The sequence below is a fragment of the Caloenas nicobarica genome, chromosome 1 (assembly GCF_036013445.1).
Source record: "Caloenas nicobarica isolate bCalNic1 chromosome 1, bCalNic1.hap1, whole genome shotgun sequence".
NCBI lineage: Eukaryota > Metazoa > Chordata > Aves > Columbiformes > Columbidae > Caloenas > Caloenas nicobarica.
Window position 1 is genome coordinate 127,588,119 of NC_088245.1, and position 20,709 is coordinate 127,608,827.

Below are 20,709 nucleotides of genomic sequence, written 5' to 3' on the forward strand. Positions count from 1 at the left end.
CCATGCTTTACTTTGAGGGGCTGTAAGTTAACAGACAAGCTGAAGTGGATGTGGGTGGAAGAATGTTTTAGTGCCTGGGTAGCCAGGTCCTGTAATTTCAAGTCAATGATCTGGCAATAATCAGCAATCAAACAGAGCAAAGTCCGATATTACATGCTCTATTGACATTTCGGTTTCTGACCAAAAAGCAGTGGGCTTTTAGTATCATAAAAGAATCACTCAGTGGACTACGGTCATACTGTCACTTGTGCGGTTGTTGGCACAGGCTAACACTTCTTCATGTATGTGTCTTAATACAACACATATCTTTCTGTATTTTTTGCATTATTGTTAAAATACCCAGTACAGTTCAACCTTGTTTATAGGGAGCACTTGATACCTGTGAGTTGCCCTTTGTAGCCCCCATTTTTATTAAAATTCAGCATGGTTACTATATGGCCCAGGCATGCTTAAGGTGGGGATCATAAGGGAACCAGCCGAAGTCATTGCTAGGCCACCCTCCATCATCTTTGCTAAGTTGTGGGAAATGGGAGAGGTGCCTGAGGACTGGAGGAAAGCAAATGTCACTCCGGTCTTCAAAAAGGGCAAGAAGGAGGACCCAGGCAACTATAGACCGGTCAGCCTCACCTCCATCCCTGGGAAAGTGATGGAACACCTTATCCTTGGTGCCATCTTAAGACATATCAAGGATAAGAGGGTCATTAGGGGCAGTCAACATGGCTTCACCAAGGGGAAGTCGTGCTTGACCAACCTCATAGCCTTTTATGAAGACATAACGAGGTGGATAGCTGATGGCAGAGCAGTGGATGTGGTCTACCCTGACTTCAGTAAAGCATTTGACACAGTCTCCCACAGCATCCTCACAGCTAAACTGAGGCAGTGTGGACTGGATGATCAGGTAGTGAAGTGGACTGCAAACTGGCTGAAGGAAAGAAGCCAGAGAGTCGTGGTCAATGGGGTGGAGTCTAGTTGGAGGCCTGTATCTAGTGGAGTGCCTCAAGGGTCAGTACTGGGACCAGCATTATTCAATATATTCACCAATGACTTGAATGAGGGAATAGAGTGCACTGTCAGCCAGTTTGCTGATGACACCAAACTGGGAGGAGTGGCTGACACGCCAGAAGGCTGTGCTGCCATCCAGCAAGACCTAGACAGGCTGGAGAGTTGGGCGGGGAAAAATTTAAGGAAATATAACAAAGACAAGTGTAGAGAAACAACCCCAGGTTCCAGTATAGGTTGGGGAATGACCTATTAGAGAGCAGTGTAGGGGAAAGGGACCTGGGGGTCCTGGTGGACAGCAGGATGACCATGAGCCAGCACTGTGCCCTTGTGGCCAAGAAGGCCAATGGCATCCTGGGGTGTATTAGGAGGGGTGTGGTTAGTAGGTCGAGAGAGGTTCTCCTCCCTCTCTACCCTGCCCTGGTGAGACTGCATCTGGAATATTGTGCCCAGTTCTGGGCCCCTCAGTTCAAGAAGGACAGGGAACTGCTGGAGAGAGTCCAGCGCAGAGCCACAAAGATGATGAAGGGAGTGGAGCACCTCCCTTATGAGGAAAGGCTGAGGGAGCTGAGTCTCTTTAGTTTGGAGAAGAAGAGACTGAGGGGTGACCTCGTTAATGTTTATATATATGTGAAGGGTGAGTGTCACGAGGATGGAGCCAGGCTCTTCTCGGTGACAACCAATGATAAGACAAGGGACAATGGGTACAAACTGGAACACAAGAGGTTCCACTTAAATATGAGAAGAAACTTCTTCTCAGTGAAGGTGACAGAACACTGGAACAGGCTGCCCAGGGGGGTTGTGAAGTCTCCTTCTCTGGAGACATTCAAAACCTGCCTGGACACCTTCCTATGTAACCTCATCTAGGTGTTCCTGCTCCAGCAGGGGTACTGGACTAGATGATCTTTTGAGGTCCCTTCCAACCCCTAACATTCTGTGATTCTGTGTGAAAGTATCTTAATATGACAGCAGTTTCCTTCTTTCAGCTTTCAGACTTGGATGCAACTCTTTGTGTCTTCTTCCTCCCCTCCATTTCAGAATCTGTCTAGGGACTTTTCTGGTCCATTTCTGCACACCTCATCTCTGTCTCTGAAGATCCCATTTTGCTGCATTTTACTTGCTTAGAGAAATTTTGATTTTGGGATATGTACATGGATGCCACGTGTTCTAATGATGCAGGATACAGGCAACAGATTATTTTGTCTTCTGGGTAAAAGCCTGCACTGTTTGATTTGAGTGTATCTAAACGTATTTTTACTAAATAAAAGAAAGTGAAGAAGCAAAACCAGCTAATTATTTTACTGTAAAATTAAGATTTTCTAAGCCTGTGCTTTTCTCAGAAAACCCTGGTCCTTTGAAAAGGTACTTTACTTCAGACTTGCTGCTTCTGTGACAAAGATAGGAATTTCCAGACTGTGAGTCAGATGTTGGTCGATGGATCTCCTTTAGAGATAACTATTCTTTTCTACTGATTGTAGTTAAGAGCTGAGAGCAGCTTTGCTTTTAGCTTAGGTGCTTCTGTTTGATCCCTGAATTGAGATAGGATGAACCAGGGCTGTTCCCTCATAGTTCTGTGCTTCTTTGCTCCTTAGGAAAAGGTGTATTTCCTTTATAGGAGCAGAGTGAATATTTGATGCATCACATGAACAATTTCTACAGAATATGATTACAGATCATATCAGAGAATTAAAGCACTGTTTAGGTTTGTCTTTCTATCAATGAATCATTCCCAGTGTTCCAAACATAATGATGGGAAATGATCACAAACTTTTCAATTAAATCTCTGCCAAACATTCTGCAATTATAGTCCTCTGTTTTTAGTGTCCCCTCAGAACAAGGGAGATATTGATGAATGAGTTTCAGTACATGGGGGAGCCACCAAAGCAGTTAGGTGCCTGAATCATACATCATATGAGAAAATAATGAGGAGATGAGAATGCTACAGGGTGATGTAATAGTATTTTTCAACTATCTAGTGGAGGTTAAAAAGAAGACGGAGCATGGCTTTTCTCAGAGGTGCACTCGTGATGAGGATGCACTCAAGGATGAGAGGCAGCAGATGCAGGTTGCAACAAGGAAAATTTGAAATAGACCTAAAGAATAAAAATATTCACAATACAAATGGTGAATCATTGAGAAAGGCGACCCTAGCAGGCTCTTAGGAAGAGCCTCTTAGGGCAAAGTTCTGAGCAACGCAATCTAACAGAAGTTAACTTTGTTTTGACCAGGGGATTGTATTAGATCAGGGGTGTCAAACTCATTTTCACTGGAGGCCACATCAGCCTCACGGTTCCCTTTAAAGGGCTGAATGTAATTTTAGCACCGTATAAATGTAACTATTATTAGATGATACCTGTATTAGATGGTATCTGTAGGTCTCTTCAAACCTAATTTTTCTGCCATTCTCTTTGCTCTTTCCCCTAAATTTACAGAACAACTTTTCTAGTAGCAACAAAGAAGGAACTCATGGCATGTTTCCTCCTAGTAGTAATCACATGGTATATGATGACTTGTCCCATTAGCATCCTTGCTAGCCGCTTATGTGGCTTATCACCCAAGATTAGTTTGCTTTTATGGGGATATTACTGCATAATGTTAAGGTGTGGTAAGACAGAGGTGGTTGAAAAGATTGACTTTTGTTGAATTGACTTTTGTTGTTCTCTCGCTTTTCCTGACAAGTGCTACTGGTACAACTAGCAATGTGAGGGAAGGGGTCAGATCTTATAGTCTGACTAACCCGGAACACCAGAGAATGGGAAACTTTGTAGCCCCAGGGCTTGTATTCCTGCATAATCTTTGCTACATGGAAGTAAACTTAACTGTATCCCTCTAATTTCACAAATGTTCTTGTGGAAAGACATGACAAACCTAATTAAACAACAAATATGAAATGAATCTAATGGATACAGGAAGACAGTTTCTAGGTCACATGTGTTTTTGGTTCATTATTTATAAACAACAAATAGTTATGGTTGGTTTTGTACTTTACCATTCTACTTGTATTTGATATGAAGTGTTGTAACTTTTCTGTAGCACCGTCATAATTAAAATGAACCCTAGTGGTAACATAATTACATGATGGTAGAAAATGACTTAATCTATTTCTAAAACTGGCTTTATCAAGTATGTTTCATCATTTTAATTTCATAAGGATAAATCATGAATTTTAATAATTGAAGTACAAACCAAATTAACTAAACGATACAATGTAATTAGGGATGCAATACATGGGGTTATATTACAATCTGATTAAATATGTCTCAGAAGACTCTTTTCTAACAAACTAATTTATTAAAGATTTGTAATATCATCACCCACAAATTAACTGTTTCTTCCACAGTTTCATTCTAAGGTCATTTGAATTAGTTTCTTTAAAATAAATATGCAAGAAGTAAGTTTGTGTTGCAATTTTTGATAAAGATGAAGGAGGCAACACTGAAGTGAAAGCTGGTGATATTAGAATAGAATTAGAGTAAATTTACAGTGCAAAATCTGTATTTTTTAGGGAAAAGTGTTAGAAAAAAAGAGTAAAGCCATCTTACACAGACCATCACAAATTGTAAGTTATTGGTAATCCTAATTCCCTCAAGAAGCTCTCTTACGGCTAAAGTTGTAAATGCCAAAATCCTAGGGCTGAAATTAATATGCTCAAATTAATATTTTTATTGCTGCCATTATTTTCTAAATCTTTTATAGGCATTCTCCTTCTGTTTTATAGCCAAACTCCTTCTTAAATGTTTTTTAAAAAAGCTACAGGGAGTCTTCTCTTGCAATCCTTTCCCTCTGCAACATATTGGGTTGAAAATATTTGTCAGTAAAAGATTTACAGAGGAAGAAGAATCTCCTGCTGTCAGTCTGTTATCCTCGTCCGCATTTCAGAGTACAGGATCTTGAAGCAAGACAAGCCAAGCCAAGTGGAAGGGCTTAGGGAGCTCTGTAGTGGCTCTTGAAGTGTTTTATGGAAAGCATTCAGATTTGCCATTGCATTCACAGATGATGGCATAAATTATCATAGTGGCACTGAAATGAATGGTTGATATTCAGCATTTTGATTTGTATTACCTGCTTCATCAGGATCTGTCCTGATCATGGCATTAGTGCTTATTGTGGGGTGTGTGACTTGGTGCCTTTTGATGCTGTGGTAATATGACTAGACCTGGCTCTGTGGAGGTAACTTATCTAACAGCTTAGGAAGGCATTCTTTGTTTTTTCTCAGTCTCAGAATACATAATATGTCATGCAACATAAGCATCAACAAGAGAGTTTGGAGTTACAATGTCTGATAATCTGGCAAAGGCACTCTGGCAGGATAGAAGATGTCGGTACTTAACTCTTTCAGGTAGAAGAGAAAAGTGCAAATGAATCACATGAATACATGAATGATTTGCTAATGGTCCATATTCTAGCAGAAGGAAATTTTGTGGGGTTTGTAGTGAAAGTTTTTTAAAGTAGAAATGAAGAACAATAAGTGGAATTGATAAATGAGTTGTGATGGAAATTACTATTAATTCATGAAAAAAATCCTAACTGACAACCAGTGCTGAAAACTGATTACTTATATATATACATTACAGGTAAGCTATGTGTAGCTTGTCAGAACGCTGTTATAGGACCATTTACCGACTGTAAAAGGCAACAGTTAAAAAACCCCAAACGTGTTACTCACACATGCAACGGACTCCCCTGTTGTGAATGGGGGTGAGGGAACAGAGTCAAAATAACTCTCTGTGATGTATAGATGTACAGTAATTTTTCAGTTTATTTTGTTTTATATTCTATGCTGTAGCAGACATCATTATACAAAATATGACATGCCCACTGTTCACAGCAGCTGCATTACATTAGCCTAATGGATTGGAATTATGGGTTGCCTTAGGAATTGTCTATTTCATGCCAAATTCAAATGTAAATCCTACTGTGAAAAGTCTTGATACTGTTAAATGTGATAAAAAATGGTATCTTTGGAAAGAAAAAACCTCAAAACCTAGAAGAATGATAGGGAGGAATAATAAAGATATGGCTGAAAGTTCAAAAACAGTAGTTGGTCAAATGAAGAGATGTGACCAAATAAAAATGACATATAATTTTTTATTAAATGTATGGCATTTCTTAAAAGCCTTTTGACCTTATGACTCGTAATTCATAAGACAGGAATGTGAAAAAGTCAGTACTAGCTAGATACTGGGAAAATAGCTCTTTATGTTTAACTGCCATTTCTTAGCACCAGTTCAGAGCCTGTGAAACATCTTTGTACAAACCTGGATGTTAACAAAATGCACTGCAGTGCTGTAGAATGATACTGAAATAACTGTTATAAACTTAACTGATATTGACAAAGCAACTATTTTTTTTTATTTTTATTTTTTTTCTCTAAGACAGTTTTGGTACCAGCTTGGAGAATTATCTGCACGCTTTGTACTGCATAGTATGGGTACAGTGGAAAGACTTGATGCAAAGCAGGAGACAAAGAAGGCACTAAAGTACTTACAAATTGGGTGTGCTCTAATTTTGGGGATAAATTATGACCTCAATGTTGCATATGTATGCTGAGCAAATGGCTGGCTTTGAAGTGTGGATGAAGGAGAGTCATGGATCTCCATTTGGAGAAAAGAAAGATAATTTCTACCAGTTGTGTGGAGCACTAGATCATAATTTGAAAAGGTTAAAGGGTAACTCAAACTTTGCTAATTCACATCCTACTTTCCAATAAAAATAAAACATTTAGAATTTCACATGTGTGGGGGTTTTTTCATACATTGTTGGGCTAAAAAGAAAGAAAAGTACACTAAAATTATTCAGTTAAATCTTAACCCATACCACTACTCAGTGATTTTTACATATGTTCTATCAAGATATCCTGTCTCGCCTGAAAGATAATTCACTATGTTCCTGGATAGGTAGTAGTTTTATTTAAAAAGCGAAACAAAACAACAACAACAAAACAGTCTTACCACAATGAATTTTGCTAGCTTTACTTTCCAGATCTGAAATGCATTACAATGCTGTTCAACAGATCAGAGTCCCCTGGTGTCTGCTGTTGTTCAGTATTAATATATATGATGAAATCTTGTCTCTACTGCTGCCAGTAGGAATTTTACTTCAGCAGGACAAGGGAGGCTGAAAAGTACCGACTAGGATTACACTGATTTGAAAGGCTGTTGTCAGTATTATGGCTTGATCCTCATTGAAGTTATGTCCTTACAGCTACTTCACAGGTGATCATAAGGATTCGCTTATGCATATCTGCCTGGAGGCAAAAGCACTGCATGTTTTGAAGTTATGCTGATGTATGAGGGAGACAGACGGCTCTGGAGCTTCTTTTAATGAGGCAGAAAGACTTTTTTATTTCCCCATTGTAAGGTGTTTTTTGCACAACCCTGGTCTTATAGTTGGTCTTTTCTGAGTCTTTCAGTTTCTTGACTGCAGAACTTCATTCTTAATTCACATCCCAAATAATTTTGGTTATCTTGTAGACACTGTGAAGGTGTAGGATCAGTTAATGGACCTCTAAGTATTTATTCTTAAAGTATTCTACTTAGAGATTATATGTTTCAGTATACCTCTGAATTTGTATGTATTACTCATATCTTTCCCGTTCATGTGCCTATATGTTAAACAAGGAATAACGTCTGAGATGAAGATCATCATTTGGTCACTAAGATTCAGGCTTATAATAACCAATTTTTTAATTTATATATTTACAAAGATGTGAAATATTTTCCATCTAGACTTCTGTGTCAGATTACAAGTTGCTGTCGGGTTTGTAATTTGGCTCATTCTGGTATTTCTTTACAGCAGTGGAATTACGGAAGTTTTGATTAGGTGATTTTTGATTTAGTAATTTTAATGATGAGCTCCTCATCACAAGCTATCAGCACTTCTATGATGATTTAATAGTCATTTGCAGTCTTTCCATGTCATAATGTTCCCCCTCTCACCTTTTTTTTTGTGATAGAACAAATTATGATGTCTGCCTCTTTACACTACTGTTCTTGGGGAAGATCGGTTGTAATCAGTTGACCTTCACAAATAACACCAATGACAAACCAGCAAGAACTCAGCCTTGGAATAAGGATATTTAGATATGATGTTTTGAAATCCCCAGGATTAAATGAATGGCATGCTATTAAATGGAAAGATCTATCTGATTCAATTACAGAGCCATTACTTGTTGCCTTTCAAAACTTGTGTAGATCTGGTGAAGCAGAAAAAGCACAGAAAAGGATAAATATACAGCTTACCTTTGAAAAAGGTGAAAAAGAAGGAACTAGTGTCTTATAGACTTAATAAAACTACAGGAAAATTCTGTATTTCTGCATGAAAGTTACTAAGAAAATGATTAAGACAAATAAGACTTAACAGAGTATTTCAAGAGCAAATCCCATAAAACAAATCTTCTGTGTGACAACATAGAGTGGAGGAAAAGTTGTAGAATCACAGAATCAGACAGAATCACCGAATGTTAGGGATTGGAAGGGACCTCAAAAGATCATCTAGTTGAATCTCCCTGATGGAGGTAGAGGTGACACATCCCAAGCTTTGACATGCTTAAAAGCAACTTAGGAAAGCAAGACAGTTTTGAAAATACTAGATCAAACCTAGTAGGAAAATCGTATCTAGAAAGCAAGATACAATGGCTTGCAATGAAATCAAAGAGAAATATTGATTTATGGATCCTGGGTCAGGTATTATTCACTGTTTTCAAGAATGAGAGGGATGATATTCATTACATAGGCTGATGACAGGAGAGAATGTAAATACATTGTACAACAGGATGTGAATTCAGTACAATTTTACCTGAAGAAGCCATCCGAAAAAATAAGATGTTTTTCAAAGGAACAAATACAGAGTATTCCTAGTTAGGAAAGGCTTATCTTACAGGACTGAGGAGTCACTGTATAGAACAGTTAGTTCAAAAAAACCTGAGGAGAGTTATGGGCTACAGAGCCATAACTGAAGTACTTAGTCATCAGTTCTATAAACTGATTTAAGAAGGGGAGGTTTCTTAAAAATAGATAAAAAGAGTATAAACAGTGAGATGGAAGTAATCCTCCTGCTTTACTGAAACTCAGATGGGATACTTGGTCCAGATTCAGCTGTTATGTGAGCCTGTTAGTGCATATGTAAGAGCAAGAGTAAAGAGGGGTCTACTGAGCATAACCTGAAGAACTCTGAAAAAAACTGAGACTTTTTCTCAGAAAAGGCAAGTGAGGGCCATCTTTTTTCCAGTCTTGTATGACAGACTTACAATATATAAATGCATTGCATACAAGAAAGAATATTGCCTTTATGGCACTAATGATATGTTTAAACTGCAGCCAAGATGACTGAGAACAGATATTATCTTTTTTCCTGCTAAAGATAGACAAGAATAGATAGTCTGTGGAGGTAGTAGAGTGCTAAGGATTGGTAGTGTTTAACAGCTGGTTAGAAAAATACCTACACTGAGATGGATTTGAGTGTGCCTTGGGCACAAGAATTAGATAAGACCTATGATCGATTGTTTGATTTCTAATTCTGGGTATTTAATTAAATTTATATGTTGAAGTCAAGTTTCTTCTGCACATGCTCCACCTTCATGTCTTGAAGAGGAGCATAAAGAATACAAAACTCTTGAATCATGATTTTTACCTTTTTATTTAAAAAACTCCACTAAGTTAGCTTTGTTGCATACTACTGGGAACTGGAGAGTAAAAAGTACTAAACCAAACTTATATGAACAATATGTAGCAATTCTGATATCTAATTATTTTTCTTTTAATGGAAAAGATTATTCATTTTCATTGAATGCTAAAATATACTTACACTATAACTCTATTAATATTGAAGAGTCTTGAATAAAGAGTAGCTTTCTCTTTTTAATCTGGAAAAAAGTGTATTAACTCCTACTAAAATGTTATCTGTATAGAAGACAAATGTTTAACTTTTATCTTACATAACATCCACTTTGGAAAACAAGTTACAGAAAAAAAGAAATAAGACACAATTTTAGACCCTCTTTCCTTGATATGATCTTCTTGTTTATTATTTGAGATACAGAGTACTATGATTATATCTGTTTAATTTAGAAAAAAAATGAAATTTATGATCCATTGTTTATTCTGTTTTTGATATCATTAAGGAAACTTTTTAACTGCTGGGGAATCAAATATAACTAATTGATTAAATGCGCTTTGAATTTATGAATCTGATTAGGCGACATATGTTTTGCATACAAATCACTTTGCACTGTTTGCATTCATTTAAGGAATCTCAATGTGGTTCATAAATGAACACTGACATTTCAATATTGCAGCACTTTGCTGGAACATTATCTGGTTAAGAGCACAAATAAACAAATGGTATTAAAACTCTGCACTTCAGTATCGAAACTGTGAGCATCACTGTGCGGTTTGAAGTGGTTTGCTCTTTACAACAGTGGTTCGCAATGGTATGAAGAAAGGTGCTTTTCTAGCAGTAAGGCAGTGTAATGATGGCCAGGGCAGTGATTGTAGACAGAAACAAAAAACTGGTTACCATTGTCCAGAATGAATAACAGGAATGCAGGTCCCTTGAAAGGCGCTTACAAAATCAAGAGGCAAAAGCATCTGAAGAATAAGAATCAGGCATTGCAGCCAAATTTAATTCAATTCAAATTGCCACCCTCTTCAAGTAATTTTCCTTTGCCACCTTCTTCGCAGCCCTTCCATCAACTGCATTACTGCTGGCCCTGAATACCAGTGCTCCCTGCAGACAGGAGCAAGAATATGTTTCATGTCTTTAAAGCCAACTGAAACCACAATGACTTCTTGTGATCTAACAATCTCTATAAATCCCAATGGAGGTGCATTTTGCCAATTCTACATAGGACATGAAGCAGCAGGAGGAACGCAAAATGCTTGTATTAACCACACGTACCCTCTCACTACCATCTTCAGGCTGTTCTGTATGATGTACACATTTTTTATTATATCTAGTACTTCACAGAGTGAAGAAAATGTCTTTCCCTTATATTATTCGGCCTATGCACCTGCATTATGGAACTTAACCCAAAGAGAGTATGAGGCACCAAATATTAACTGTATATTCTGAAGGATGCCAGTGCCAGTTAACAGCAAAAGAGAGAGAACTGGTGGCTCTTATTTAGGCCTAGATAGCTTCGAAAAATCAGGCTGTTTCAAGTGGAAACTGCATTTGACAGATATGTTCAGGTATGAAGTTCAGAACATCAAATAACAGGAGAAAGGAGTGTAAGATGGGAAAGGATGGGAAAAAAAAAAAGAAAAAGCAAAAAGGGGAACTACAGAGGCTTGAATTACTGCATAGCAGGAAGAAATAAGAATTTAAGTGTTGACAAACAACATCGGATGACCAGAATACCCATGTATGTAGAGGCCATCGCAGCAGAAAGGGTCCAGCTAAGGTCAAGGTGGCAAATGGGTAGAGGAACAGAGACAAATTAGTGGCGTTACAGAGCTATGATCTCCTATCTGTCATCCGTGGCGAGAGGGCCATGCTCAGTAGACCTCAGGTTAGTCAAAGGGAGTAGTGACTTCAGCTGAAGGATTAATGAAGAAGATATTTGATAAGTCATGGAATTTTCTGAGTTGGAAGTGGACTGTTTGTCTGTCTTTAGAATATGTATTCTCAACCCACTCAGGTCAGACTTTAGGAGACGAATAAATAACATTACTTATTCACACTTATGTAGAGAGAAATTTGGATTAGTAGAAGACCATAAAGAAATGGCTTGTCCTTGAATTCTTAATTAGATTTTAATATCTGTCAGTCCTGAAAAGCAGAGTAACTGACATTTCCCCCCCCCCCAAGAATGGCTAAGAGTATCATCTGAATCTGGAAAGGCTGACTTCCAATCAGCCAACTTTGCCTTCCCTCTACTCTCATCCCCTTTTCTTTTTAAAGCAAAAGCAAACGTAGCAAGTTGAGATATAATAAATAAGAAGTTACATTAGGAAATAAATAAGTAAACCAAAGTTTTTGAATAATGGAATCTGAAAACCATGGGAATGTCAAGTGTGCTCTTTAAGAAGCACTGTTCATTGTCTTGCCTTTGAATCTGTCTCCCATTCAAAAAGTTGTTAATTTTGCATTAAAGTCTATCAAGGTTTATAGATATAGTGCTCCTATCCTGTGGATATATGTAATGTACATTACAAATGCATTTTCTAGTAGGCAATGAAGCTTGACTTGCAGGAACATTTTCATGGCCTATTATAGGGCCTATTTTATAGTCCCTGTGAACTGCTTGCCAAGGCAATATAAACTACGTAATACAATCAATAAAACTAACAAGCATTTACATGGTAAGACAAACTGGAAGATACTTAATTTTAATCTGGTTTACAGTTATGGTTGAGAAGTTATAAAAGATTGGAGAAATGAGCAATACAAAAATGTCTTCAATACAGAGAGTTCCACAAAATGAATGGAAAGTGTTTCATATTTGAGTTCAATGGAAAGTAAAAGTCCGGTCTGCAAGATTACAAATGACCACTTTCTCTCCTAGTGCTTTTAATCCTATCTGTATACTCTTCCCCTCCAAATCAAAGTCAAGATTCAGATTTCTGAATAGCACTCAATGGCGTGGTTTAAAAAGCAACCATGTTTTCTAAAGGCAATAACAGCATGTAACTGCCAGCTTCGCTTCGCTTCTCTTCTCCTCTTCTCTTCACATTTTTATGGAAAAAGTCAAGTTTAGAAGGTTAAGTGTCTTACAGGCCATTGAAAAGCAATCAAAAAGGCATCAGAAGGATTTGTTTTATGAAATAAGAAGTAATCAAAATATTCATCAGGAAGGCTGAAATGAGGCATTAGAAATGAAAGGTAAAATCCTCAAGTGTTAAGGGTCTCAAAGCTTCACAGATGATCTGGGCTTCTTTAAAATATCAGATTTCTTCCCATGAAGTAGGACAGTTTTCTCAATACTCTCCTTATAATGGGCTATAACTGGCTTTCCTGATCTTTTTGAATGACACTACAAATGAAAATCCTAAAAACTAAGGAGGCGCCAATGAATATGCTTACTTCTTTAGCTTGCTTTCTGAAAGAACAAAAAGTCAGGCTATACAGCGATAGTGTAATTATACTTATTTTATTTCAAGAAAATATTAAAAGGAAAGTATAAAGTGGGCTAACTAATATTAATTGAATTAGAAAATAATGCAGTAGCATTTTATAGATTGGTACAGTCTTTGATAGATTCATTCTTGTTGCCAAGCAAAAATGATGATGGTAAAGCATTTAGCCTTGATACTATAGATGAAGTGTGTCCTCACTAAAACATACTGCTATGAGGGAGCAAGGAAAGGTGAAAGCTGACCCAAGCTCAAAAGTTTGGATGTAGACAAAGATAGGAGAGAAAGAAGGAAGTTTGCAAAAAAAAGTGGGAAATACTTTTGTTAATGTTTATATAGATAGCCATGATGGACAAGTTTCTCACCAGGATTAAAAGCAGTTCGAGTTAGCTTTTGGATTGAAGGCACTTCATTAGTGCCCAAAGGAGATTTTAATGCCTATTGATCAACTAATGTAATTCTGATTTGGCTACTGAGAGACTACAGCAAGCATCTTATTGAGAAATGTGCAATCAGTCTGTCCTGCATGCAGGAACTTGGGCAGGCAAAGAAATTTTAAAATCCTAAGCACATGGTCTTTTCAATGGATAACAGTTACTGATTTTCACCAGTGCTAAAAATTAGATAAAGAGTTTAAGGCATGTTCCCTTTAGAGCTGTGCATCCAGATGAAATAGACAGGGGATGTAAGCTAATAAATGGGCAGATTTTTGCTGCTTTAACCCTAATCTCTCTATCTTTTGATCCTTCTAATGATGATACATTATACCTGGCTTGATAAAAACTCTGCAAATCTCCCTTTTCCTGCTTCTCAGATGCTTCTGAAGAGAGATCCTAATCAGTTGTTACTGCTAAGTGTTGATGTTGGGGACCTAACTGCACTAATAAGCCTTAATGGCCCTGACCAGCATCACCTGAAGCCACCACTCACACTCATGGGTCAGGAGCACTATTTAAGATCAACTCTGAGGTTTTTAGTCTCTGTCAGACCTATGTGGGAAAGCTGTTGGTTTTCAGCTTAGCTACAGCTGCAGCATTGTCTGGCCTTGCTGAGTTGGACTTTAGCATGTGGGCTGAATTACTGGGATCGATACTGCCTCATGTGCATGGTACTGCTTTATGATCTGGAATCTTGGTTCTCTTGGTTGGACCTGTCTGCCATCTCCTGCTTACCTTGGTTGAGTACAGTAAGATATACTTTGCCAGGCCTAGGATCCCCCTTGACTCTTGCTTCACCTTCTCTTGGGGAGCAGCTGGACCTTGCTGCATGCTGGTATCAAGCACCTATACTGTCTCAAGACTGTCAGCAGTCCTGAAATGCAGCCTGCAACACAAAAGTTTGTCACACACAGCAGTGTGTATAAAAATAATGTGAGCTGCTGTCTCTGGTACAGGTTTCACATAGGATGGTGGAATGGGAGCAGTTTTTTGCTCCTCGTTTTCTACAAACTCTGAGACAACTCTCTCATATTTCTTTATGTGCTGTGCTTGTGCTTGTTTGCAATTCCTGGTGAGTTACAAGGAATGGCAGGCTGTCTCTGTCCCCAAAACCAGACAGATTATTTCTACCAGCCATGCAGAAACTCAGCAGGAATTGCCACCTTGTTCAGATGTGAGATGCTGTTAATCAGCTTGCTGACAGTAGCCTCCCCTGCTGCTGCATGCTCACTTCTCTACTTCTTTCACAGTAACTGAAATAATTTAGCAAGAGTTGGCACCTGAGTTGTCTGGGTAAGGAAGGGAGAAGGGAGCTAAAGCAGATGAGGTTTTGAGGTAAACTACAGGATGACTAGGGGAGTTGAGGCTTATGAAGACCTACAGTGTCCTTCTGTAGGAAGCTAGAAGATATAATAGGTAGCTGGTTTGGGGTTATGGAAGGAGTCTAGAGCTGAAGCCTGGGTAAAGTCGTGGAAGGGAGAAATAAATTTTTCCTAAGCTGTCCATGTTTGCCATTTGTGAATTAGAAGCATAAACAATCTAGCAGTGTTGGAAAATATTCTAGCAGTAGAGAGGAAGCATTGCACTTTCAAGGTCCTCCCTAAAACTGGTGTGATCTACAGCTCTTAAAGAAAGCAAAGGTGAGTGTCTTGGGGAAGATACCTACAAGAGAACTACTATATGTGCTAGGCTCTTAAAAAAGTTTGCCTTCCCTTTCACTTCCCTACAGCTGTAAGTCCCGCTGCTCTCATCCTCTTTGCAGATTCTTAGCTACTAGCTGAGTTTGCTAGACATAAAATATTTGTGGCTGCTTTTCCTGTTAGTTGTTTCACCTCCCTGGGATACCGCTCAGCAATATACACCTGCTGTAGAACAGTGTGTGGAAGTCAGTGGTGCCTGTTAAAAATAGCACAGTGCCCATCAGAAAAATATCTTCCAATCCTCCTTTTTTCCACTTTGCTTCTTTCCAGCATCTGAAGTGCTAATAACCAAAAAGAAACACTGTCTGTATGTCATCAGAGATGATGATATACTTGTGTTTTAATTTGTTCAAGTCCAGTTTAAACAGCTTTCAAGTTACATTGAATGATCTGGTAGAATATTGCTGCTCACAAATGCTGATGTGATTAATATGTGAAGTTCTACTGTAATATGGATGTCTAACCTCTGAAGGTAGATTTTTTTTTTTTAAGAAAGTGAGGATTATTTTCTTGCTTACTCGTTTCTTTCGTACAATGCGAACACTTAGAAGAGATGTAATGCTTGCTCTCCATACTTCAAAGGCAGGTAAGTGTTAGGCAGTTTCACCAGGTTGTGAGGGGGATGGAATGTGAAACAGGACAACAATACTTGTCCAAATTAATGCAGTGGACTGATAGAAGAAATTGGAGTAAAATGGAAATCCGGAAAGGGCAGCATTTTAGTGTGAGCTGAACTAAATTAGTGGTTTCTGAAAAATCTTCAAAATATTGTCCCTAACCCCAAAAACTTATCATTTGTGTATTTGACCAATTCTGAAAAGAATTGCACATAAGTGAAGTTATTCATCACATTGTGGGTTTGTTGTATCTGTCCATATACTTTTGTAGTTAATCTGTTATTCATACACCACTGAAATGGTTTCCGTATGAAACATGAACACATATGCCCACTTAAAATATATTATTTCTCATGAAACATCTGTCTGATATACCAGCCTATGCATGTCATGAGGGAATGAAAGTAAAGATTCTGTGTAGCCCACTAGAGCTCTAGAAATCTTCAACTCTTAAAATAGTGTTATTGTCACAACCTAACAGAAAAACATAGGTGATGTTAGTCTGTGGCTCAGAGACTACAGAAGGTTTTTGTAAGGGTTCTTTTTGCTCCTGCTGCCCTGCTTCAGTCTTCAATGTCTATTTTTCAGTAAAACACAATAGCCCTTTCAGGATAGCACTTCTGCTCTCATTGAATGCCATGACAACTCCACATAGAATAGTTTTATTGCTAGGGAAAAAAATGCTGCATATTAAAAATGTAAACTTTAATTATTTTGTCAGTTTATACCACACTTTATTTTTGAAAAATGAAGCTTTTATTTTCCTTGGTGCTCACTTAGACATTAAATGGCTCAAGTGTCCTGACTACTATGATGGCATAACAGAAACTGCATCCATTTCATACTGTAATTGCAGTCTCGGATAAAGTGATATTACTCAGTGAATTATTCCACGCAAATATATTTCTGAATATGAAGCTACAAAAGCTATGTAACCTCCAGTACAGGGTAAACCAAAATTAAAAAAAAAAAAATCCATTCCCCAATCTTTTTATGGAACCTAATTATTCTTATACATAAATGGAAATTTAATTTTTGCTATACTGCTTAGTGCAGTCAACTGTTTTGTTATTAATTATAGAACTGTTACTAATGCCCAAGAATGATATTTTAATAAGGTTTAATCTTCTTTTTGCACATTCTAGGTTGTTTTATAATTATGTTTCTGTCCCCTTACCTCGCCTTTGTAGTATTTATTTACAAACTAAAGTAAGCCCTATTTCCAATAAGTTAGGCATTTATAGTGGGTCTGGACAAAGAAAAGTTATTACATATATTGGTACTGTGTGGATGTTTAGCTAGTTAATACAACAAAAAAAAGCACCACTTAGTCTCTGATCAAGTCTAGAACCTTTCTGAAATACTCTGTTTCTTTGTCAGACCCCAGTTTTACCTGAAATCATCCTTGTAGCTTTCAAAATACTCACGTGCCCTCCTAATGCCCTTTGTCTTATGAGAAAAACAGTTTTAAAGCCAGAAGGAAGGACTACTCATGACTTGGTTGCTCTTACTCAAGGTTTATGCTCTTTAGATTTAGTTCAATATAAACAGAAACTAGCAAAATATCAATGAAAAGAAAATGTCTATAACAGCTGTTCAAACACTGTAGTTTAGCTACTGCTGCATGTTGGGGCAGTACACTGCTCCTGAGTCAGTACAATCGAGGAGTGATCTTGAGTCAGAGGTGACAAGTTGCTTCCCAAGCTTTCTCTGTACTTAAAAGAAACTGTATCTTGTTTATTTGGAGGAACTTACGTCTAAAGCTCGCATAGATTTGCAGGCTGGTGCAGTGAGATAACAGATGTAATTCCATGGCAAAGCTAGTGACGTCTTTCCAGAAGCTGTTTTCTATATTAAGGATGTGGGCAGTAAAAGGATACTTTATGCTTTCTTGATTCATGTTAAAACAAACATGAAAATGGCCTTTGCATGGATTATGCCTAGATTTATGGATTTCCTGCTATGAATATTTAATGTTTTTATTTTAAGCAATGTCATTTATTGATGTCTTTCTCTTTAAATATCCAGTCAAAAGGAAGACCTAGTCAGAGAAATGTGTTGCTGCTATCCGCTAATTCCCCACCAGACAAGGAAGGAAAAGTAATTATCTGCTTTTGTCTCAGATCCTTTATGTAGTCATTAGGTAGCAAAACAATCCCAGGAGAAGGTAACTGGGGTAAGGTTTAACCTGCTCAAGTTTTTATTTGTTAATAGTTTTTATAATGAGATCTAAGATTAGAGATTCTGTGAACCAGCCTCTTCAAGTTTGCTTTCAAAGGCTTGTGTTTTATCTGACTTTTAAAAAAAATTTTATTTTATTTTATTTTATTTTATTTTTTTTTTTTTAGAAACTGCCAGTGGAACTGGGCTGAAAGCCACCAGTTAGAATAACTGCTGCAAAAGAGAAGAACAAGGGCTCTCTTGTACTGCTAGGAAAGTGTTGTAAGGAACCGAACCCAATGCCTTCCTGTTTGCTGCCTGTATGTTATGGCTGCCTGTAGAACAGGAGGGACTGCAAAGTAGCCACTGACCCCGCTCTCCCTGTTGCCCATAGGCCACCGCTGGGCAGACTGCAGACCCTCGCCCGTGCAGGTGCTTCTGGCAGCAGCTGCTGCAAGGGGACAGATGGTGGGAACTGATTAGGCTGCCCTTTGCCAAATACTAACAATCTCTTACCCACATTCAGGCAGCAGACATTAGTAATTTTAATTTTGGCATTACATTATATACTATTTACAGATACCTGAAAACCTTTGTCATAATCACCACTTAACTGCTGTAGAGTGATTTTGTCATATCTTCGCTCATGTTGAATTAATAGGAAAAAAATCAAGTAGGTAAAAGGTCTGAGAAATTTGAAATTTCCCATTTGAGGAACATGGACTTAGAGCTGCAAATGCAGAGAGAGCAACATTTTGTGAACAGGAAGGACCAGCAGCTGGTGGCTGCTCTGCGACCAACCCATGGTCTCAGGGTACTTCCTAATGGACAGATGTGTTTGTAAAATAAGCATGGGCACAATTAGCAGGCATGTTGGTAGTCTGGTGAAATAGAGAATATTTGTGTGGTTAGGTGATAAATTCAGATCATTAATGGTTTTATTCCTTAATAATGTAGAGTTTAAGCTGAAAGTAGCAGAAACACATTGACAAGCACAGAGGATTGTAACTGCCACTGGTGTTGCAGGGCTGGCTTTGTGCAGAAAATAAGGACTTAATTCTTCATAACTACTTAATCAATGTAATGCAAAGAAGGGAAAATCTTAAGTATAGCAAGATAGCAGTTAACCCTAGTAAAAATCAGACCTCAGAAATTCCATTTGTAAAAATTAAAGAATTGTCAATATTTCCTAACCAGGATGTAAATAACACTTTCAAATAAGACTAATAGCAAGTATTTAATATCTTGTAACTCAGGGTTTACATTTTATTAGTAAACATCTCTAGCTGTTTTATTTATTGGTCTCAGTTTTTTTCTTCTCTATGCCCCTGTTCCCCTGGTATAGATTTATCTTCTGTAACAAGAGAAAAACCATAAATAAATTTAGTCATAAGAGAATAAATGGAAAGTAATTCGAACTTCCAGGAATACACTACAGATTAGGTTCTGCATTTTAGGAATAGTTACAAGTGTTATATACTTTGCTGTATAAGAATTTTTGTACTAGGAAGGGAAATTCTCCTAGATTGTTGCATTTGCATATTTTGTATATTAATTTGTGAGTCTTCTTTATTCTGGATGGGATTTTACTTTTGTTTCTCAAATCAAATCCACTTTAGTGACAGGACTAATGCGCCCAGGATACTGAAACAGATGTGTTACTAAAAGGGGAAATATTCTCTCAGCTTTCTGTTCAGACTTTGGTGTTTCAGGCTCTGTTTTGCTACAACCATTGCCACAGCGTTGTGGTCCCTCTGCCACAGTGGAGACAGCAGAGGTGATTGCTGTCATCATGGCAGCTGGTTTTGATCCGAGTCAGCATGAGATGAGCCTGTCTTGCCCTGCCTTAGCTATAACTCTCATTATCTAGGTCATTTTCCTGCATAAGAACACAGGCATAGTGGGCTTTCTGTCCTGAAGGACACTAGCTGAAGGTGTTGGAAAGGAACTGTGGGCTCCAGTGTGTGAAGGAGAGCCAGTGCCTCACTGAATGTACCTATAGCTCTCCAGAAAATGCACGAATGTACATCACGAGGAAACTCAAGTGAATTTCAGAGTATTGTCATGCCTCACCTGCTTCTGGCTTGATATGAAGTCCTAAAGCTGGTCACAATAAAAATTTGCTGTTTTCAGCCTTCATAAGATCACCAGTTTGTGAACGCTGCTGTGTGCTGTCATGAAAAGTGTATGTGTTCCTACCTTTAATGGGTTGAGCCCTTAAAGTGCACTCTTAAGTGTGGGTGGTAACTGTGTTGCTGGTCCACAATGGACTCATAGAGGAACTTCCCAGATTGTCTGCCTCTGCTATTAATCAAGCCCAGAGACAGTTTGTAAATTTTCTTGATCAAAAGAGTAGATTAATGTCAGGCAGAAAAACTTAATGTGCATTTTATATTCCTGTAGCAGCTCTCATGACACTGTCAGTTCTTGTAAGCCACACTAAAACTGTCAAGCATAATCCAGCTGTCAATAAGCAAGTTCCAGCTGCTTGATCACAAATTATATTTTCCTTTGAAATACTTTCTCTGAAACCCAAAGCTGTTTTCATTATCCAAATACATTTGGGTGTTAGTAGGGGGAGGGGAAAAAAAAAAAAAGATTTCATAATGTAATACCAGCAAAGTTGACTTGACCAAGTAGTAGTTTTTTAAATTCTATAGATATTTTCAAAATTAAATGAAAAACATGTTAATCCTGCTTGTACAAACCTAGATGAAGCGAC